The sequence below is a fragment of the Lithobates pipiens genome, unplaced genomic scaffold (assembly GCF_037356315.1).
Source record: "Lithobates pipiens isolate NorthernLeopardFrog02 unplaced genomic scaffold, aLitPip1_a1.2 Scaffold_18, whole genome shotgun sequence".
In the NCBI taxonomy this organism is placed as follows: Eukaryota; Metazoa; Chordata; class Amphibia; order Anura; family Ranidae; genus Lithobates; species Lithobates pipiens.
Genome location: NW_027507758.1, coordinates 469801491 through 469824929, shown reverse-complemented (window position 1 = coordinate 469824929; position 23439 = coordinate 469801491). Strand labels below are relative to the sequence as shown.

Here is a 23439-nt window from a genome sequence, read left to right as displayed (position 1 = left end):
TATACCAAAACATTGGCATTATTTACCACCAGTTTCCTTATCTCCAAAAAAAGATTACGACTTTGTTGCAGCCCATGTGACATAACGTAAGGGTATCGCTTTTGAGAATTGCTTGAATTTTTAGCATGTGCTACTGTAGCCATTAACTGCTTGCCGCCCGCCAGCCATCATATGACTGTTCTGTGTGGGCGTTATATGACATCCGTCCATGTAAACAGGGCATGCGCACGATCATGTGCATGCAGCCCTGTGCTGTCAGTGGTGGCATGTCCTGGAGACACAGCTCGTCACCGAGGGGAGTGAACAGCCATTGGGCATGGCTGTTTACCACGTGATTGGCCACGATGAAGTCACAGCCGATCACAGATGGTACTTCTCCACTTTGCACGGCTCTTCAGCACGAGGGCGAGCGCCCTGCGTGTGCACATCAGTGGCAGCGTGTTCCCGGGAACACTGCTCATCACCAATGCTGGTAAACAGCCATTTGCCAGAGGCTGTTTACCATGTGATCGGCTGTGATCCTTTCACAGCCAATCACTAAATGTAAACACAGAGCGGTAACGAGATGTTACCGGGTCCTCCTCCTCACACACTGATCATGTGTGAAAAGGAGATTGCGGTAACATCTCATTACTGCTTACAGTGTACACCAATCACACTGATTGCCCCCCAATAAAGAGGACCTGTCACCACCCATCAAAGTACCTGTCACCACTGTCAGGTCTGAGCTCAGCCCTTCCTTCTCTGAGCTGGCCACTCAGCTGTCAGCTAATTTCCAGCTCCCATCACTCTCCACAGTTACCTAACTGTTGTTGATTCTGCTTATCGGTCCTGCCTACTTAAAGCCATCCAGCTCACTTGATCTCTGCCTTCACCTTTGTCAACATCACAGTGACTTTCTCCTGCGTTCTTGTTGAAGACTTGCTGGGCTGACATTCCTTCTGGCTCCTGATCCTGCTTGCTGTACTACTACGTTTAACTCTTGCTCTCTGACATTTGCTTGGCTTACTACCCGATTCGGTTACTGTACTCTGACTTTTTTGACTACGCTTACTCTGTTTACCTTATTATTATCATTATTATTATTATTATTAATAAACAAGTGTCATTTAACTTGCTTACTTACTTCTGTCTTGGTCTGATTCATGGTTCCTGATAACCACCCATTAAAGTACCTGTCACAATCCATCAAAGTACTTGTCACAGTCCATATGAGTACCCGAGTACCTGAGTACCTGTCTGTCACAGTTCATTAGAGTACCTGTCACAGTTCATCTGAGTACCCGAGTACCTGAGTACCTGTCATAGTCCACCTGAGTACCTGAGCACCAGTCACAGTTAATTTGAGTACCCAAGTACCTGAGTACCTGTCACAGTCCATGTGAGTATCTGTCACAGTTCACCTGAGTACCTGAGTACCTGTCACAGTCCATCTGTGTATCTGTCACAGTTCATCTGAGTACCTGTCACAGTTCATCTGAGTACCTGTCACAGCCCATCTGAGTACCTGTCACCGCCCTTTAGAGTACCTGTCACCACCCATCAGAGTACCCAAGTACCAGCCACCAGCCCATCCCAGTACCTATCTGTAGCCCATCAGAGTACCTGAGTACCTGTCACCAGCCCATCAGAGTACCCGAGTACCTGTCACCAGCCCATCAGAGTACCTGAGTACCTGTCACCAGCCCATCAGACTACCCAAATACCTGTCACCAGCCCATCAGAGTAACAGAGTACCTGCAACCAGCCCATCAGAGTACCCGAGTACCTGTCACTAGCCCATCAGATTAACCAAGCACCTGTCACCAGCCCATCAGAGTACCCGAGTACCTGTTATTAGCCCATCAGAGTAACCAAGTACCTGTCACCAACCCATCAGAGTACCCGAGCACCTATCTGCAGCCCATGTATCATAGAAGATACGTTGGGGTGTTTGCTTTCCAAAATGGAGTCATTTTGTGGGTAATTCCACTGTCCTGGTGCTCAAGGACCTTCAAAAGTGTAATTTTTTCTCCTAGAATGCCTGAAGGTACTACTTCAATTTTGGGCCTCTGTATGTGGCCATGTGGTATTGCCATACTCAGGATGAGTAGCAGAATGTGTTTTAGGGTACAATTTTTGCTATATACATGCTATGTGTTATAAATATCTTATAAATTGACAACTTTGTGTAAAAAAATATGCGTTTTAATTTTTTTTCCACATTTTCCAAAAACCTCTGGAAAAGAAGGAACCATTCAAAAGACTCATTATGCCTCATAGATTATACGTTGGGGTGTTTGCTTTCAAAATGGGGTTATTTTGTGGGCAATTTCATTGTCCTAGTGCTCCAGGGCCTTCAAAAGTGTCATAGGTGGTTGACAAATAAGATGTGTCATTTATGCTCATAGAACGCCTGAAAGTGCTTCTTCAATGTTGGGCCTTTGTATGTGACCAGGCTGTTTAAAAGTCTCACACATGTGGTATCACCATACTCGGGAAGAGTAGTAGAATGTATTTTTGGGTGTAATTTGTTGTATGCATATGCTCCTCTGTGAGAGAAATAACCTGTTAATATGACAATTTTGTAAAAAATGTAAAAAATAAAAAAAAATCTTCAATGTGCAAAGAATTGTGGGAAAAAAATTACAACTTAAAAAAAATCACCATGCTACTTACTTAATATCTTGGGATGTCTACTTTCTAAAAAAAAAACAGATAATTTGAGGGATATTTGTACTTTCCTGACTTGTTAGCCTTTCAAGAAATAAGATAGACCTTCAGTACATCAGGTGTGATCAGATGTGATCAATTTTCAATCATTTGCACCATAGTTTGTAGACTCTATAACTCTCACAAAGACCAAATAATATACACTAATTTGGGTTATTTTTACCAAAGATATGTAGAAGTATAAATTTTGTCCAAAATTTATGAAGAAAAATGACTAATTTGCAAAATTTTATGACAGAAACAAAGAAAAAGGCATTTTTTTCACTAAATTTACGATCTTTTTTATTTATAGCACAAAAAAAAAAACACTACATGTCTATGACCAGTTTGAGCCCCTCATGCATTACCAATATAAAAATATTATTTTCTGCAGCATCAAACAAAAAAAAAATAACTTTGAATAGTGGACACTCAATTTCTGAAGAAAGTCTTTGGATTTTAGATTCACTTCTTCACGCTGCTTTATACTAGCACCACAGACAAAGCAACCATCAAAGTAGCTTTGATTTCTTTTTTTTTTTTTTTTCAAAAGGAAGGCCTGCAGAAATGTGGACAAATCAACACAGAACGGAAAATGCTAGCAGCAAGTTGTGAATTTAGGCTCATAAAAACTCTCTAATTAGAAATGGGACAACGTATAGAATCAGAGCCTCATCCGTGTGAGAAACTATTGCGGGAAAAAGCTCTCAAAATTAGAACAGGTCTGATTCTATAGAACATGTCAGTGCTGTGTCAGTGATAAAATGGTTACTACTAATTTGAAGATGAAATACATTGAGGCGGAATACACAATTTCCAGCCTTGGAAACTTTAATCTGCCAAAACACATTCAACTCTTCAAATGAGGCCTAACCATTTTCTCATCTCCCCTTTCTGTTGATAATATTTTCAAACCACTTTGGCAAACAACATTCACTTTTCAACAGTCTTTTGAACCGGAAGAGCAACAGTAAACAGAATAGGGATGGGCAACCATAGAAAGTGATTTGATTCATGTGAGTTGCACCTAAGCCACAGCTTGATTAGAGTGAATTCCCAGGTACTGCATGTCAACATGCAAGAACTTGTGGAGCTCTCTGAGCAGTTGGACAATCACCTCCTAATAAGGACTCTCTCTGAAGACTCAGCTTTTTAGCAGCTGAAAAGGCACATCAAAGGCCTATTTGTTTAACGAGGTTCTCTCTTCATCTTCTGCTGAATGCTATTAAAAAGGAAAAGAATAAAAGATATTAGTGCGTGCAGCTGATAAATTACCAAGGCTTTATCCCAGCAGATAATGCACTCTCTCCAGCCTCCATTGTTCCATGCCAATGTTCCATTTGCTTGTACAATACAGTCAGGTGCTTATATAAATGCTCCCAGATTAAATTACAAGTTCTCCTTTGTCATGTACATCATTGTTATCAGTTACAAAGAATTTGTTATATATTTATATTTGTTCCATTATATATGATGTTCAGCTGTAGGGTCATCCAGAAAGCAGGGAGGTGCCTGTGTTCTGTACATATGCACAGCATTGTCTCATCCGAGCCCTTTGTCTGTTGAACAAACTGTCACAATTGTCATGCCTGACACGATGTGAGTATTACTGAGACATCTGAGCTTTGACAATAGGGAATAATCAAAATGAAAAATTGTGGTGGTTAAAGTAAACCTGCCAAAGAAGAAATATGGGGGTGCCATTGCTTACCTATTTCCTAATATGCTAGTTGCCTGGATGTTGTGTTGAACTCCTGGCTTCAGTACCACCTACCTGGAACAAGAATGAAGATCAGAGGGGGTCAAGTGTCTTCATCTGTATTCTTGTTCCAGGTAAGTTACAATGGTATTGAATCATTTTGGGAAGAAGCAGTCAGTAATGGCAGAATTTATGTTTCACTAATGGAAAATTTCCTTTTAGATGTATTGTATACCCCTATCTAAATGACAATTCATTTTTTAAAGCGCAGTGGGGTTGATTTACTAAAACTGGAGAGTGCAAACCTGGTGCAACTGTGCATGTTAGCCAATCATCTTCTAACTTCAGCTTGTTCATAAAAGCTTTCACTAAAACAAATGGAAGCTTATTGGTATAAGTACAGAGATGCGTCAGATTTTGCACTCTCCAGTTTTAGTAAATCAACACCTTTTTATCCTAAACATTTGACATTTTTTTAAAATAAAATATTGTTTTTATAAAATGTTCTTCTATTGTTATGTCTCTGCATGAACTGTGCTGATGGCATTTCTCAGGTCTGTTAACAACAGTGGACAATGCCTATGTAAGGTGTGTTGAAATGCAACTTGGAGTCTCCAAAGGAAACCCATGAGACAGGGTGGTGGTGTTCCATCATATTAGGTGACCTGTCAGAATTGGTAACGGAAGTGACGTTCTGTCGCTGCCATCTTGCTACACCCTGCATTCCTCCACAGTAACAATACACGGAGAAGGGGGCAAGAGGACATCTTGTTACACCCACCGGAATTATGCACTTCACAGTTATTTTTAACAGGAAACGGAACATATATGGTGAAATACAGTATTTGAAAATCCATTGGATTGTTTACATACTGAATTATAAAAGCAGTGCTGTTCTGTCACATTAGCAAACCTGTGAGATCAGCAGATTTGCCGCTGCTTTTAAAATTCAACATCTACACAGTCCGTTGAATTTCTAAATACTGTATTTCACCATATAAGCTCCGTTTCCTGTTAAAAATAACTGTGCAATGCAAAACTTTGGTGGGTGTAACAAGATTTCTGCTTGCCCCTTTCTCCGTGTATCATTACTGTGGAGGAGTGTGGGGGTGTAGCAAGATGGCAGCAATGAAACGTCCCTTTTGTTACCAATTCTGATGGATCGCAATATCTGTTGGAACAGCTGCACATCTGAGAGACAGGAATAGGACCTTGTTATCCTATTACAGGTAGTGCCTATACAAAGATCTTCATGGTAGGATCACAAATAGGGATGAGCCGAACACCCCCTGGTTTGGTTCGCACCAGAACCTTCGAATGGACCAAAAATTCGTATGAAATTTAGACCCCTATTAAAGTCTATGGGACTCGAACGTTCAAAATCAAAAGTGCTAATTTTAAAGGCTAATATGCAAGGTATGCAACAGACGACACCAGCAATAAGGGGTATCTTCAGGTGTATACTGTGTTGGAGGCACACAACACCCACTTTAACTCCTGCAGATGCCTGTATTAGAGAACACCAGCAATAAAGGGTAGATAACGGTGTATACTGTGCTGTGCTTGGAGGCACACAACACCCACTAACTCCTGCAGATGCCTGTATTAGAGAACATCAGCAAAAAAGGGTAGATATAGGTTTATACTGTGCTGGAGGCACACAACACCCACTTTAACGCCTGCAGATGCCTTTATTAGAGAACACCAGCAATAAAGGGTAGATACAGGTGTATACTGTGCTGTGCTGTGCTTGCAGGCACACAACACCCACTAACTCCTGCAGATGGCTGTATTAGAGAACACCAGCAAAAAAGGGTAGATACAGGTGTATAATGTGCTGGAGGCACACAACACCCACTAACTACTGCAGATGCCTGAGAAAAGAACACACTGTCCCTGCCTATCTTGCACTTTCCCTGCACGCTGGAACATACTACACAAGGCCGGGCGGCCTTATATAGTGTGGAGTATGTACTAAACCCCCTGAGCTATAATTGGCCACAGGCAGGATGTCACATGATCATTTTTTTGATACGTGATTTGACCAGTTCTGGGGCCACGATTACTTCCGGCTACGTGATCAGCGACTTCCGGTTTCATCCTAGGGTTGAGAAACTTTATCTACTATGTGATCGGATTGGTCCTGTCGGCTGTGATTATTTCTAGCCACGTGATCAACAACTTCCAGTCTCGTGCTGAGGAGATTTTCCCTCCCACAAGTTTGGATTAGTCCCAGCGGCCGTGTTTACTTCCAGCCGCGTGACCAAACATTGCCTTTGTTATGCATTTTTTTGGGACATTTGGGTTTACGTGGGCACCATGTTGAGGGTTATCATCGATTTCGTATGGGATTTTTGCAGACCTTTGTAGTTTATGTTCCTTTTGGCAAGGGAATTGTTAACTCTGGGTCATAAGATTGGTTTATCTTTGTCACATGGTCTTAACTCCCGATTTTCACTGGCTTTTGCACGAGGTGTTTGCCTCTTGCTGGCCACATGACTTTCGGGTGTGTTTTACATATACTTCCAGGTCACTGCCCAGTTGGTTTTCAGCCTCGTGTGATCATGTTCCCCTCCATCATTTCCCATCCCCCCCATCCCCTCCATCGGTTCCCATATTGAGGCATGGAGACCATGCGGTCAGGTGACCGTTCTGGCTCCAATCAGCAGACTCCATATTGTTGAAGGCTGATTGGTCCTCCATTATTGGTCTTTTTCTATGTAGTCTATAAATATTAGCAATGTGGGGAGCTGTTATATGCCCCAGTTGAAGGCCTTTTTGGTCGAAACGCATCAGTCTAAGGCTTCTTGCTCCTCACATTGCCCTGAATTTTAACTTGTGATCAGTTTTTTATTGCTGTATGCTGGTTTTTAGAAATAAAAAACCTTATCCTTTTGACCTACACTATTGGAAGCATTTTCCTTTTTGCATAGCATCTGAATGAGAGATTGCCCTGGTGTCCAGTTGGGTCTTTGACATTCAAGACCCAGTTTTGGTGTTCTTTCAATTGGAGGTTCGTTTGGTGGTCATCTATAACATCTGTGGAGGCCCTGGATCCTTTGGAGTTCCGTTTATCCGCCGATTCTGGCAGACTTGCTTTTATGACTCTTATGCCCCGTACACACGAGAGGACTTAATTCCGAAGGAGCTCCCAACGGAGTTCCGCCGGAGTTCCGCCGGAGTTCCGACAGAGTTCCGACGCAACGGACTTGCCTACACACGATCACACTAAAGTCCGCCCCTCTGGTCCGCGGTGACGTACACCAGGTCCGACGAGACTATAAAACGGAAGTTCAATACCAAGTGCGCCACCCTTTGGGCTCCTTCTGCTAATTTCGTGTTTATCTCGTGTTAGTAGAAGTTTGGTGAGAGACGATTCGCGGTTTTCAGACTCGTATTTTCCAGAACGTTTTTCACTGCTTTTCAGTTTGTGCTTGTGAGGTTTGTATCTGTTTTTTAGTGCGTGTAGTCAGTTCGTGTCTGTATTTTGCAGTGCGATCTAACTGCGCTCGCTGACTTTCAGCTCGCTCTTCACAGGCCTTGCTGTTCTTCAGTGACGTCTGTTAAGTTCGCTCTGACAATCCGACCGTTTTGAAGCCATGTTGCGTGTACGTACTCGTCGTCGAGTTCGTGCTTTGCTTGCGCTTGGTGTTGTAGTTCATTCTGCAACCCAAGAACAGTCCTTGGACGGGGTGTTGAGGAGTTCATGGACGAAGAATTGGTTGCTCCAGCGTGACCAGTTCTCGCACATGCCTTTGCTTCGTGAGATCCGGGAGAATAATCCTGATGATTTCAGGAATTATCTCCGGATGACGGACCCCGTTTTTCACCGTCTGCTGGCTTTGCTGACCCCTTATATCAGCAGGCAGGATACCTGCATGCGGCAAGCCATCACTCCGGAGCAGAGGCTCGTCGCCACGTTGCGCTACTTGGCGACAGGGAGAAGCCTTCAGGACTTGAAGTTCTCGACAGGCATCTCCCCCCAGGCTCTGGGGATCATTATCCCAGAGACCTGTTCTGCCATTATACAGGTCCTGCAGGAGGACTATATTAAGGTAAGATTTTAGCATTTAACATCACATTTTATTGTCTTTAATGTTTGCTAATGCCTTGTATTTCTTTCCTCAATCTCTAATTACCATGATTGCAATATGCTGTGAATGTCCCCTTTGTCCTCATGCATGCTGCAATCTTTTAATGCTCCTTTTTTCTTTTTCATGCATATTTGCCTTCATTAAACCTCACCAACATGCTATGGTAGGCCCATATCCACCTAGTCTAGTCACTTAAAATGTCTTTTGTCAGCTCCATTCTATTGCTTTATCCTAAAACCAAACATTTTAAAGCTTATTCCAAATGGTCTGTGTCCCCTTAACTGAATCCCCCCCCCCCCTTAATAGTATCCCAAATGGTCTGTGTGTCCTTTAACTGGATCCCCCCCACACACACTTAATATAATTCCAACGAGTCTGTGTGTCCTTAAATTCATGTTGAATTATATATTGTATTTTTAACACACTTCAACCCTGGAATGATTTTCCCCCCTTCCTGACCTTCATCACTTTTTTGGGTGATTTGGCAGTGCGTTGTTTGAATTGACAATTGTGCGTCCTTGTAACATGGCTCCTCCTAGTAAATTATCTTCATTTTATTAGCACAAAGCGATTTTGTATTTGGTTGTCTTTGATCACCTCTGCTTTTTTAGTTTTGGTGATTAACCACCAACAAACCCAAAATGCATTTTTCGAAATATGCTTTTTTTTCTCTCTTTTCGCTCTAAAGAAAGATAGTCACAAAAATATATCACCATGATTTTTTGGGACATCATTTGATGCTGATACGTAGTCTTTTAGTAAACCAAAATGTGTTAAAATGAATCACAATTTAAGCGTTTCTTGATTGTTTTTTTTTAAAGTTCTATCGTTTAGTAAATATGGTCTATTTTGCTGGCATTTGTAAAATCTTGCCATTTTTGAAAATAGTAATGGCGTTGCTAACCGTTTTTTTTTTTTTTTTTTTCTGGTGACTGCCACATTATGGCAGACACATTGGCCAATTTCCATACATTTTTGTGACCATTGTCATTAATACAGTGATCAATGCTGTCCAAAATTGTCTTGATTACTGTAAAAATGTCACATGCAGTGAAGGTGTTTTATTAAGCACAAGGGGGCCAAGGAATGGTTTAAAGTGTGTTCTGGGTGAGTGTTTTTCTTAACTGTCTGGGGGATGGGCTAGCAGTGACATGACCCTGATCACTGCTCCCAATGACAGGGAGCAGACGATCGGTGTCATGTGACTAGGCAGAAGCGTGAAATAAAGTTTGTGTTGTAATGTACAATGTTTAATGTGCCAAAGTACTTATTTTGTTTTTTTTCTGCTTTTTGCCTCCCCAGTTTCCTTCATCGCCACAGGAATGGCAGACTGTGGCATCCCATTTTGCCACCCGGTGGGACTTTCCTAACTGCGGTGGTGCCATAGATGGGAAGCACGTCCACATTGTGCCACCACCCCATTCGGGGTCATACTTTTTTAATTACAAGGGGTTTCACAGTATTGTGTTAATGGCGGTGGTGTCGGCACAGTATGAATTTCTCTATGTGGACGTGGGGAAGAATGGCCGCATGTCGGATGGAGGAGTCTTCGCCCAGACGGAGTTCTACCGCCGTCTACAGACAGGTGGCCTGGGCTTGCCACCTGATTCGGAGAATGTGGAGGAACTACCCTTTGTATTCATTGCGGATGAGGCTTTTGCTCTTGACAACCACATAATGCGGCCATTCCCCCAAAGAGCCCTCACCCCGGAGAGGAGGGTTTTCAACTACCGGCTGGCCAGAGCGAGAAGAGTGGTGGAAAATGCTTTTGGAATAATGGCCAGCCGGTTCCGTGTATTTCTGACGGATCTCAACCTAGCGGAATACAAACTGAACTATGTCATCCTTACGTGCTGCATTTTGCACAACTTTTTGCACAAATATTCCAATACATATTTATCAGGAATAATGCCGGAGGCTGGAGTTGGGCCAGAATCCATGACAGGCCTGGATACTGGCCGTACTGGCTTGGCCCCCCAAAGTGCACGGGAAGTGCGTGAAAGATATGTGACTTATTTTAATGGTAGGGGGGCCATTGCAATGCCACCCAATATTTAATTTTAAAAAAGAGGAAAATAATAAAATAACCTCAAATCTGAAATGTGTTTTCTTGCTTGCTTTTGGTTTGTGCTGTCTCCTATGTTATCCTAGTGCACTTGTAGTGCCAAGTGTATTTTCATTAAATTCAATAAGGCCCATTGTCACTGGATACACAAAATCCCTTTTCCCAAACTGGTATTAAGCATTGAAAGAATACGCCACACATTCTTGATTATTCAAAATTTTAATTTGGCCACATTCACATGTGCCATTGAATATTTAGTGATCTAAAATTTTTTTGGGGTTTATTTAACTTTCTTTGCCAAACATTTTTTGGTTTCCTTTTTTTTCAATTTTTTATAAACTTTTTTTTTTTTTTTTTTTTTTGGTGGTTTTTATTTTTCTAGAAAAAATATGAAAAATGTATAAAACAACAATCAGCCACAATCGTAAAAATTGGTGAAGTAAAACAATCTTTGAACTAAAACAAGGGAAATGAAGAACATGATCGATATTATGGAGAAACGGATTATATTCTCCCCAAAATATCGATCATGTTCTTCATTTCCAGCTGCATATTGTCAATCTGAGTCTTCATGAGATCCAGGCTAGTCCGCATGTCATCTAGTTCCCCATTCCAGCCCATTATCTGGCCAATCAGCCTTTGTGCGCTGTCACTGGAAAATGGGGCCCTTTCCACAAACAGAACATCACCTACAATAGATGGGAAAAATTGGGTCAAAAATTAGGCAGTCATACATGGATTTCAACAAGCTGGGGTGTCAGACACTCACCTGGTGGGGTGCCCAGCTCCCCTACTTCCTCCACCTCTCCTTCCTCAACCTCTCCTTCCTCGACATCCTCGGGGGGGGCACTGGTGCTTGGAAATGTGTCGCTTTCCACAACCACAACATCACCTAAAATAGATGTAAAAACATGTGTTTGGAAATATGCAGGTATACATCGATTACCTGAAGCTGTGGTGTCAGACACTCACCTGGTGGGGTGCCCATCTCCTCTCCTTCTTCCACCTCTCCTTCCTCCACATGCACATCCACGGGGGGGATGGGGCTAACCTCACATTCCTGCTGGCAAGGATGGCGGTCCCTGGGATCCTGCTTTGTGAGGCTTTTCTCCCCTATGAGAAATTAACAAACCAAAAGGTATACTTTAGCACACAGATATTTAAGGCCAGAACTAGGAAGATGAAACCTTGATTAGAAGTGTTGTACAATTGTCGGTTTATGAAGAGATGCAAAATGTGAAGACATGAGAAATTAATTCACTTTGCCAAAAAAGCAAATAATTTGCTTTTTGTGCCAAGGTTCACACATGCCCAACCCCCCCCCCCCCCAAGTATACCAGGGAACCCCGTGTGGCGTGTGGTTTACCCTAATAAATGTTCTCTGGTGTCCCACACCTTTGCTCATGAGTGCAGATGTGTTTTTACCCAGCTGCCAAGTGTCCTCTCCTTCAATTACACTGAATGTTCTTTTCTAGTCATTGTATTTTGAAACACATCTAAACCACAATGTCCTAATCATTTGTTGTGTCCTAAAAATTACACACCCAAAAAATGCTGTTCAAACCCTGTATCATAAACGAGGTTTGCCACGAACAATTTACGAGGGTTTGAAAAAACGATACGATTCTTTTACTGTATACAACATGAAAGCAGCAATTTTTTACATTGTACAAAGGTAAAGCATATGGATCTGTATGCAATAATCATAAAATAGGAACACACGACAAGTACTTACTTTTTTTCAGAACTTTCTTGATCCTTCTGTATTGATCCGGCTCCCTCAATTTCAGGTCGGACCACCGTTTCCTCAATTGGTCTTTTGACCGTCGTACCCCAAAACGATTATGCAGGGTCTTAACTACTTTGGCCATGATTCTGGCCTTGCGCAAGTTCGGATGGGTGTATGGTCCATGCTTGCCATCATAATCCTTACTTCGCAAGATTCCCACCATCTCCACCATCTCTTGAAATGCCATATTTGAGGCCTTAAATCTCCTCTTTCCGGATCGGGACGTTTGTGGCTCCGGGGATTCCTGACTACTGGAGTCGTTCATATCAAGCACCTGTTGTGTTTCCGCCATGTTTCTCCTACTGCGCACCGTAGAGAAAAGGGGGCGGGAAATATTCTTGTAAAAGAACGTCATGGGCGGGCAACGCAGGCGTAGTTCTACGCGTACGCACTGGATCTTAAGCCAAAATGCACATGTCGTACGTACGTTAAGTGCGCAGAAAGGGGCGGGAAACCATGAACTTGACTAAAAGAACGTCAGGGGCGGGCAACGCAGGCGTAGTTCTACGCGTACGCACTGTATATAACGACAAAAATCACATGTCGTATGTTCGTTTGCGAAAATAGGAACAGAAGTTGGGAGCAAGAAAAACGAAGGTAAGTTTAAACCATTTCCCCAAATAAGTGGCAGATCCTGGAGTCTATCTTGGGCTAAGATTAGGAGAGTCTGAGCTAACATTATGTTTTTTGGCTTGTGTATTGTCTTGCAGAAAAATGAATAAAAAATTCAGGGATCCAGAATTTTTAAGTCTGTTTATCGACAAGTATAAAGAAATGTCTAATCTGTGGCATACCAAGCACAAGGATTATTTTAATAAACAAGTAAGGAGGGCAACACTGGAGAGATTTGTGACATTTGTGCAGACTTGGATCCCAGAGGCAGACGTGGACTTTGTGGATAAGAAAATTCAAATATTGCAAAATATGTTCCGAAAGGAAAAGAGGAAAATCGCTAAATCCCAAACATCAGGAGCAGCACCAGGTGATGTATATGTACCCAGGCTGTGGTACTTTGAAAAGCTACGGTTCCTGGACGACCGGTGTAGACCCAGGGAGTCGCTTTCTACTCTTCCCTCCACCCTTCCCTCCACCCTTCCCTGCAGCATTCCCTCCACCTCAGCAGAGGCTGATGAGCCTTCCATCCTGGAGGAAGCGGATGCACCCAGCTGGAGCCAGGTATTTTTTTACCAAAAATAGTGATATTCAGAATATTAATGATGTTAACTAGATGTTATTCGAATTTGTACGCTATTATTGATGTTAAAAAATAGTTACAATTTGGACATATCAATTTACAGTAGTGGCCACAAATGTTTGTCACCAGCAGAAACAAGAAATAGTGGTGTCATAATGATACTCTTTTATATGTATTAACAGAATTTTGAAGTCAGGAGCTGAAAAATGTTTAGGATTGATGAACAAAAAACTAAAACAATGTCCCTTTTTTATACACAGGAGGAGCTCAGCCAGGAGGAAGGTGGTGAAAGTGGCAGGCAGGAGGAGGCTATGCCCACTCTCAGCCAGGAGGAGTCCATGCCCTCTGTCAGGCAGGAGGTGGCCGGGCCTAGTAGAAGCATGACGACTTCTCAAGTGCCTCCCCTCCGTCTTCCATCCAAAAGGGCCAAAAAAAATACACAGGCACAGGAGGAATCCCTGCGACTAATTAGAGAGGCGACTAATGTTTTAAACAGCCCCCCTGACGCAGAAGAGGCCTATGGCTGCTACAGCAACTAGCAACTAGCAACTAGCAACTAGAGATGGGCCAACGTCTCCACTGCGAAAGGCTCATTTTCCTGTCGTTACAGAAGGGGCTCAGTGGAGATTTATCGGCCAACAGTACTATTGTGGAGCAAGTTCCTCCTGTTCCTCCTCCTCCTCCTCCTCCTGCCACGAGTCCACCACCGGAGACACAGCCTCCCAGGAAGGCTACAGGGAAGTCTGCAGGGAAGGGTGCAGTGAAGGGTGGAGCGAAGAGAAGAAGGTGATGACCTGGCTTCACTCTGGTCCGACCAACCACAGCCTGGGGACATATATACCATCTGATGCTGCTCTTGATGTCTGGGATTCTGGGACCATATTGGATTTTGTAATATTTGAATTTTCTTGTCCACATAGTTTCACGTTTGCCCTGGGGCCAAAAGGCTACAGAAATGTCACAATTTTCTCCAGTGTTGCCTTCATTTTTTTGTTTGTAGAACCAGAATAAATGGATATTTTTGTTTGAAAATATAATTGCCTATGTGTTTTTTGGTCAAATACCTTTCTATAAAAGACAATGTGAAATTAAGAAGGGACACTAACCTCCTTGAGGTTATAAACAAAATAAAAATGTTATTGTGGTAACTTGTCACCAGAATAAAAATAAAAAGGTTATTGTGGTAATGAAAAAAAAATAAAATAAAATAAAGTTTTTGGTTTTAACTTGACGGAACAATTAAATATGGAGATCACAATAAAAAAAAAATGGTAAAGAATTGTACCAAAAATATGTAGGCCAAAAATTAGTCACCAACATTTTTTCTTGTTTTTTTTTATTTTTTTGGAGTAATTTTTTCATCAATATTTTTGGGTGAAATCATGAACATTTTTATTCTTGTGATCTCCATATTTAATTATTCGGTCAAGTTAACAACTTTTTTTTTTTTTTTTGGTTTTAATTGACAGAATAATTAAATATGGAGATCACAAGAAAAACATGGTAAAGAATTGTACCAAAAATATGGAGTAAAAAAAATTATTAAAAAAAAAATAAAAATAAAAAATATTGAGATGGGGCTTTAAAATAAAAACAAGATCATTCATGAGATGAGGAGAAATAAAACAGAAATGTGTTTGGTGAGAACTCTGTGAGTGAATATGAGCAGCAAAGCAACTTCGTTCTTCTAGCATTATAAATAAAAAGGCTTCGTTCTTCTAGCATTATAAAGAAGATGCGCTATACATTTAAACGAGCACAGAATTTGCAGCATGACGAATGTGCTACTTCCAATACGAACTGGAGTTTTACAAGACCGAGCACTTCCGTCTCGTACTTGCTTCAGAGCATGCGTCGTTTTAGGACTGTCGGAACAGCATACAGACGAGCGGACTTCTACATCGGACCTGGGTCCGGCGGAGTTCCGTCGGGAAAATTTGAAGCATGCTTCATTTCTAAAGTCCGTCAGACTTTTGCGAAGCTAAAGTCCGTTGCAGCCCACACACGAGCGGATAGTCCGCCGGACTCAGTCCGTCGGAGTTTGGATGTCGAAAAGTCCGCTCGTGTGTACGGGGCATAAGTCACTGAAATTTGAGTCCACCTGTTTCGGTAAGAGTATATATACCCTTTGTTGAAGAAGCACCATCTTTGATGTTTTCCTTGCTGGACAGTGGCAGTTCTTTCTAACCTTGCCTTACCATCTTTTGGCGGTTGATGTATAGGTCATCTTCAATATATTCCCACATTCATTGGACTTTTGCACATTTGTCCTTTATACATGTTATTTTTTGCATGGTTTCACTTATATATCAATATATGTGTATATGTGTTAGCGTTACTATATACACCATTTATGTGATATCTAAAGAATGTCTGATATTTGTTTGGTAAGGAGATGCCACACCTCAATGGGCAGGGCATGGAAGTGTTTAACAAAAAAAAAAAAAACACCATTTGATCTACAAGATCCGGGGGCTTTGGGCTTTTCCTCAAGACTCTTCACTATTGCTCCTTCTTCAGCAAGGTCCCTCAGAAGTGTCCGCCGGAAAGGAAGTAAATACTGCAAAACAACTCCTGCATATATAATATGGCTGCCCCCATGTACCTATGTAAATACAAACTATACAGAGAAACAACATTTTTAAAACATTAACACAGACAGATAAGAATATTTACATCAATGTATTTGACATTTTTATCTAAACATTGTTAAAAAAATCTTACATTCCCTCTGCAATGCATTGCTCAGATTACAGTGTATGTACATGATGTCATTAATTTCCCAGGTCTCCTAATTCATTTATGAGAGATAGATGTTTAGATTCAAGTAATCTGAGTGATATTTTATCAATCTTGTTTTATAGCTGTTGTCTGATTATTGCCATCCTATCTTCCTCTACTTCATAATACTTCTATGGAGTCCATTGTGGAGAAGCTGTTGCCTGCAATCGGTTATATCTCATCTTGTAAATTGACAGTCAAATAATCTGTGAATTGTGTCCACTTCAAAAGCCATAGTGGTACAATAAAATTGTGCTACATAAAGCTTGTTTGTAGGATCCTTCTGTTTCCCTTATTACCGGCCCTGCACATAACTTCCTTGGGAAGTGTCTCAATCAATAGGCTGTTTCACGCTAATGTCTATAATGATTTTCAACAAGCCTTCATTGCAGTCATAGATCTTAACTCAAACGAAGTGTCTTTGAACAGGCAGAACTTGTCACCCAGGCTCATTTTTGACTGAAAAGGAACTCATAAATACCTTTATGAGACAAATTAGCTGGACCTTCCAGTCTTAAAACCATCTGTTCACAGCAAGTCCAACGAATTATGGCAAAAAGGTAGTTATGCCTCCAGGGACTCTTCACATATCTCTGAGATTCTCTACTATTTCTTCTGGTAGCAGAAGGCAATAAAAGTATATTGCTGGACATTCTATGAAAGCTCCCATGAGTAGGCAAGGAAGACGGAGAAACTGAAATATTACATTTTGTTTTCTTTGCTATCTAAGACATTTTAGTTATAATTCCATTTTATTTTTGTCTTTTGTTTTTTACAGATTGGGGATGATTTGAAGCTCTGTTGACATTAGTCATCCAATCATGTGCAATCAAATGATTACTACTGATAAAAGTTATCTAATCCCAAGAGCAACATTTTAATATTAGTTATCCTTTTTTCTTTCCAGGCATTTATTTTCATCTTATGATAATGACAATAACACATTTCCTGCCCTGGGGTGATAATGCGGAAAGCACACCAAAAGTCATGCATACTTGCATCAAAATCACCTGCTCTAATAGAGGTCTATGGGAAAGTGCAAGTAACCCACATGAAAACTGTGGGTACACTGAACAGCATATGCGCTGCAGAGAAACTGCACCGAAGCAAAGTAAAAGGGGCCTGAAGCCCTTTTCCTTAAATCCATAGTGATTTTATGCATGAGTCTTTTCCTCTTCCTAAACCAGAATGATAGGGTCCTTATTTAGGTGCCCATTTCACTGCCAGATGATTCGAACACTTCCTATGGGCTGTCCAGGGATTGGTTTTCTCAGGTTCCAGGCTTGCGCAGTGTAATGATGTCACCACAAAGTTACTTGGTCATACTTCATATGAAGGACCACCAGGTAGAGTTGTTCACAATGGAAACATTTGTTTCTTTTCTGATTCATTTAAGGAAATCATTTTGTTTCGTGGAATTTGTTATATTAGAATGATTCATTTTCAAGAAGACTGCACAGTGTAATGATGTCACCACAAAGTTACTTGGTCATACTTCATATGAAGGACCACCAGGTAGAGTTGTACACAATGGAAACATTTGTTTCTTTTATGATTAATTTAACCACTTCAGCCCCGGACCAATAAACACCTTAAAGTGGAAGTAAACCCATGGATTTAAACAGTTAAAAAAAAAGCCATGCCGGGAATGCTAAATGCACATTGGCTGTGCTCTCAGCCAAACTATCAAACCATCCAATGGCTGGTGTCATAACGAATCACATGTGCAGCACCATAGCAGTTGAAGATTAAACAGAGGCAAAGATGGCAGCTTCCTTGGCTGAAAACGATAGGGGAGTTTACTTCCACTTTAAGGACCAGAGGTCTTTTTCCAATTTCGCACTGCGCTGCTTTAACTGGTAATTGCGTGGTCATGCAATATTGCACCCAAACGAAATTTGCGTCCTTTTCTTCCCACAAATAGAGCTTTCTTTTGATGGTATTTGATTGCCTCTGCGATTTTTATTTTTTGCGATATAAATGGAAAAAGAGCAAACATTTTGAAAAAAAAAGATATTTTCTTCTTTTTGTTATAAGAAAAATCGAATAAACTAAATTTTAGTCATACATTGAGGGCAAAATGTATTCAGCCACATGTCTTTGGTAAAAAAAATGTCAATAAGCGTATATATTTTTTGGTTTGCGCAAAAGTTATAGCGTCTACAAACTAGAGTACATTTTCTGGAATTTACACAGCTTTTAATTTATGAACTGCCTATCTCATTTCTTGAGTAGGGATGAGCCGAACACCCCCCGGTTCGGTTCGCACCAGAACTTTCGAACGGACCCCAAATTCGTACGAACGTTAGAACCCCATTGAAGTCTATGGGACTCGAACGTTCGAAATTAAAAGTGCTAATTTTAACGGCTAATATGCAAGATACTGTCCTAAAAAGGGTTTGGGGACCTGGGTCAATGCCTAAAATGTTTTTAAAAATGGCCGTTTTGGCGGGAGCACTGATTTTAATGACGATTAAAGTGAAAAAAAAAGTGAAATATTCCTTTAAATATGGTGCCTGGGGGGTGTCTGTAGTATGCCTGTGAAGTTCCACGTGTTTCCCGTGTTTAGAACAGTCCCTGCACAAAATGACATTAAACGGAAATAACACCATTTAAAACTGCTTGCGGTTTTAATGTTATATCTGGTTCCTGCAATATGGTTAAAAATCATTGAGAAAAATGGCATGGGTAGCCCTCCCTGCCCATTACCAGCCTATTTGGGTCTTGTACGCATATTAAGGGGAACCCTGTACCCATATTAAAAAAAGGAAATGCGTGTGGCCCCCAGGCCCTATATACTCAGAACAGCAGTATACAGGCGGTGCAAACAAGACAGGGACTGTGTAGGTTTGTTGTGTTAAGTTGAATCTGTTTGTAATTTTCAACTGGTACATTTTTAAAGTGTAGCTCCAGTCAAAAAAACTATTTTTAAGCTTTTTGGAAAACATAGGGAAGGGTTATCACCCCTGTATAATTTGTTTTGTCGTCCATCTTTTTTCATCTCACTTGCTGTTGTCTCCTTCCGTTTGCAAGTAGGAGATGTTTGTAAGTTGGATGTTTGAAAGTAGGGGCCTGCCCTATATGCTCTGCAGAAATGGCGGAACAAGGTGTTGGTTTTGCCACAACATTGTAAGCCCTCAAAGTGACTCTTGGTGGGTGCTGGAGCGCCCTGCTGTGAACGATTATATCAAGAATTGTAATTACATGCCATTGTTGAACAGTGGTAGAAAAATTGACATTTGGTGGTTGTGGTGCTGGTGCCACAACACTATAAGTCCTCACCGTTACTCTGGGTGGGCACAGGAAGGGGCCCTCCTGTGAAATATTATATCAAGAATTGTAATTACATGTCCCTGTTAAACAGGGGCAGAAAAATGTGGCCTTAGGCACTGGTGCTGGTGCCATCACACTGCAACCTCTCCCATATACTCTAGTTTTATTGCAGGAATTAGCCCTGCTGCAAAGCATTGCATCAAAAATTGTACTTAAACGCCCCTGTTAAACAGGGGCAGAAAAATTGGGCCTTAGGCACTGGTGCTGGTGCCACCACATTGCAACCTCTTCCATATACTCTAGTTTTATTGCAGGAATTAGCCCTGCTGCAAAGCATTGCATCAAAAATTGTACTTAAACGCCCCTGTTAAACAGGGGCAGAAAAATTGGGCCTTAGGCACTGGTGCTGGTGCCACCACACTGCAACCTCTTCCATATACTCTTGTTTTATTGCAGGAATTAGCCCTGCTGCAAAGCATTGCATCAAAAATTGTACTTAAACGCCCCTGTTAAACAGGGGCAGAAAAATTGGGCCTTAGGCACTGGTGCTGGTTCCACGACACTGCAACCTCTCCCATATACTCTTGTTTGATTGCAGGAATTAGCCCTGCTGCAAAGCATTGCATCAAAAATTGTACTTAAACGCCCCTGTTAAACAGGGGCAGAAAAATTGGGCTGATGGCATCACCCAGAACCAGAAATGTTCTTCCAACATATCAGCGGAGGAGGCAGAGGATAGACAATCAACATAAAAGGACAGTCACTCAGCATCAGCATAGGCAGTCTTGAAGGGATGTGATATTTAAAAAAAAATTATTCTGTTACATCAGCTTCAGGTGCTTGGTAGCTGTGGGTGATCCAAGACTGATTCATCTTGATGAAGGTCAGACGATCAACTGATTCGGTGGACAGGCGCACCCTGTGAACGGTAACAAAGCCACCAGCAGCACTGAAGGTGCGTTCCGAAAGAACGCTGGATGCAGGACAGGCCAGTAGCTCAATTGCATACTGTGCAAGCTCTGGCCAGTGATCCATCCTCAAGACCCAGTAAGCCAGAGGATTTTTGGTGGGAAAGGTGTCCAAGTCTGACTTTGCCCCTAGGTATTCCTGCACCATGTAAATCAGACGCTGGCGATGGGTGCTGGAACCGATCATACCTTGGGGCTGCGGACTAAAAAATTGTCTGAAAGCATCAGTCAGACAGCCACCTTCTCCACCGCTCCTTCTGACCGATGCCTCAGCAACATGTTGTCCAGGACCAGGAGTTTGTAACCTCCCAGTCTCTGGGAACGCGTTGCACAGACCTTTCTGCAAGGCCTCCCGGAGATGTCTCATCCTCTGCTCCCTCTGCGATGGCAAGATAAGGTCGGCAACCTTACCCTTGTACCGTGGATCAAGGAGAGTGGCCAGCCAGTAATGGTCCCTCTCCTTAATCCGAAGAATATGAGGATCCTTCCGCAGGCTTTGCAGGATCAGGGAGGCCATGCAGCGTAGGTTAGCTGAGGCATTCGGTCCGGAGTCCTCTGGGTCACTAAGGACAACATGATCCGCAGCTACCTCCTCCCAGCCACGTACAAGTCCACGTGTTTCTTGGGACTGTAAATCATCCCTACAAGACTGCTGCTGCTGCTGCTGCTGATGCTGAGTGCCAGCCTCCACCTCCATGCTGACACAATCATCCTCCTCCTCCTCCTCTTCCTCCTCCTCATCCTCTTCCTGTGTGATGGGTGGCACAGCAGGAACACTGTCTGGATAAAGGGGGCCTTGAGAGGCAAGGAAGTCCTCCTCTTCCTGCCTCTGTTCTGCCTCAAGTGCCCTGTCCATTATTCCCCGCAGCGTATGCTCCAAGAGGTGGACAAGAGGTACAGTGTCACTGATGCATGCACTGTCACTGCTCACCATCCTTGTGGCCTCCTCAAACGGTGACAGGACAGTGCATGCATCCCTGATCATGCCCCACTGGCGTGGTGAGAAAAAACCGAGCTCCCCTGACCCTGTCCTGGTGCCGTAGTCGCACAGGTACTCATTGATGGCCCTCTGCTGCGTGTGCAGCCGCTGCAGCATGGCCAACGTTGAGTTCCATCTGGTGGGCATGTCACATATAAGGCGGTTCTTGGGCAGGTTCAACTCCTTTTGGAGCTCAGCCAGCCGAACACAGGCATTAAATGATCGGCGGAAATGCACACAGACTTTCCTGGCCTGCTTTAGGACATCCTGTAAGCCGGGGTACCTGCCCAAGAACCGCTGCACCACCAGGTTAAGGACATGAGTTACACAGGGCACATGGGTCAGTTGTCCCTGTCGGAGGGCGGAGAGGAGGTTGGTGCCATTGTCACAAACCACTATTCCTGGCTTAAGCTGGCGTGGCGTCAACCACCTCTCGGCCTGCCCCTGCAGAGCTGACAAAACATCCGCCCCAGTGTGGCTCCTGTCCCCCTAACAAACCAGCGCAAGCACGGCATGGCATCGTTTTGCCTGCGTACTTGCGTAGCCCCTGGAACGCCTACGAAGCACCGCTGGTTCTGAGGACAGAGCACTGGAAGAGGTCATGGAGGAAGAAGAAGAGGAGGGGGTGGAGGAGAGAGGTGTGTCACAACCAATAGTAGCATTTTGGAGGCGTGGTGGCGGAACAACCTCCAACACTACTGCACCTTGTCCTGCATCCTTCCCAGCTGCCAGAAGAGTGACCCAATGGGCCGTGAAAGACAGGTAACGTCCCTGTCCATGCCTGCTGGACCATGAGTCAGCGGTAATATACACCTTACCGCTGACCGCCCTGTCCAGCGAGGCAAGGACATTGCCTTTCACATGCCGGTAGAGAGCCGGAACCGCCTTCCGTGAGAAAAAGTGGCGTTTGGGGACCTGCCACTGAGGAACCGCACATTGTACAAACTCACGGAAGGGGGCCGAGTCTACCAACTGAAAAGGCAGCAGTTGAAGTGCTAGCAATTTAGTCAAGCTAGCATTCAACCGCTGGGCATGTGGATGACTGGGAGTGAACTTCTTTCGCCGGTCCAGCAGCTGGGGCAGGGGCATTTGCCTGCTATAATCGGACATGGGTGTACCGCTAGCAGAGTTCCCGGAAGCACTTGGCTGTGACACACCTAATTCTACACCTTCATTCCTCTCAGAGCAGGTTTCAGAGAGGACTGAAGGTCTAGTGGGGTTGGAGATGCCAGCTGATGAGGAGCAAGGAGAGGTCCGCTTTGTTTTTTGGTGTGGGTCTTTGAGGTACGCTTGCCAACGAGCTGCATGGCAGGTCAACATATGTCTGGTCAAGCATGTGGTGCCCAAGCGGCTGATGTTTTGGCCACGTGAGATACGCTTGAGACATATGTTGCAAATAGCAGCGGTGCGATCTGATGCACTCGTCTCAAAAAAGGCCCACACCAAAGAACTTTTAGAATAACGCGCAGAGGCAGCGCCCTGCACAGGCGGAGCTCTGCGGTGTGATTCAGTCGGTGTGCTGCCCCTAAGCTGGCCCCCGGAGGGCATCCTGCCTCGTTGGACATGTGCCTCCTCCTCCTCCTCCTCTCTCCTTCCAGGCACCCACGTGGAGTCAGTGCCCTCATCATCCCCTCCCTCTTCATCACTGTAGCAAACCTGGCAGTATGCTGCAGCTTGTGGAACATGACTGCCAGATTGCTGTCCTTCTTGAGCATCCCCTCTCTCTGCGCTCACGCTACTGCCTTCCTCTAGCTGAGTGTCATCATCAGAGCCCACAAAACACTGGGCATCCTCCTGGAGCATGTACCCAACACTGTGCTCAAAGAGTTCAGGAGACTCCTCAGGAGGACGTGGTGGGTCTAGGGAAGGAGTCACTGATGATGACATTGAGAGGAGGGAAGACGA

General features: G+C 43.2%; 1 long non-coding RNA gene across 1 annotated transcript; it reads right to left on the bottom strand.

The window, feature by feature from the left end:
* Positions 1 to 10749: 10749 nt before the first annotated feature.
* Positions 10750 to 11368, bottom strand: LOC143990212 (uncharacterized). Its single transcript, XR_013277220.1, has 2 exons — positions 11319 to 11368; positions 10750 to 11238 (listed from the first exon to the last, which is right to left on the bottom strand). It is a non-coding gene; the product is annotated as an uncharacterized LOC143990212 (long non-coding RNA).
* Positions 11369 to 23439: the final 12071 nt, after the last annotated feature.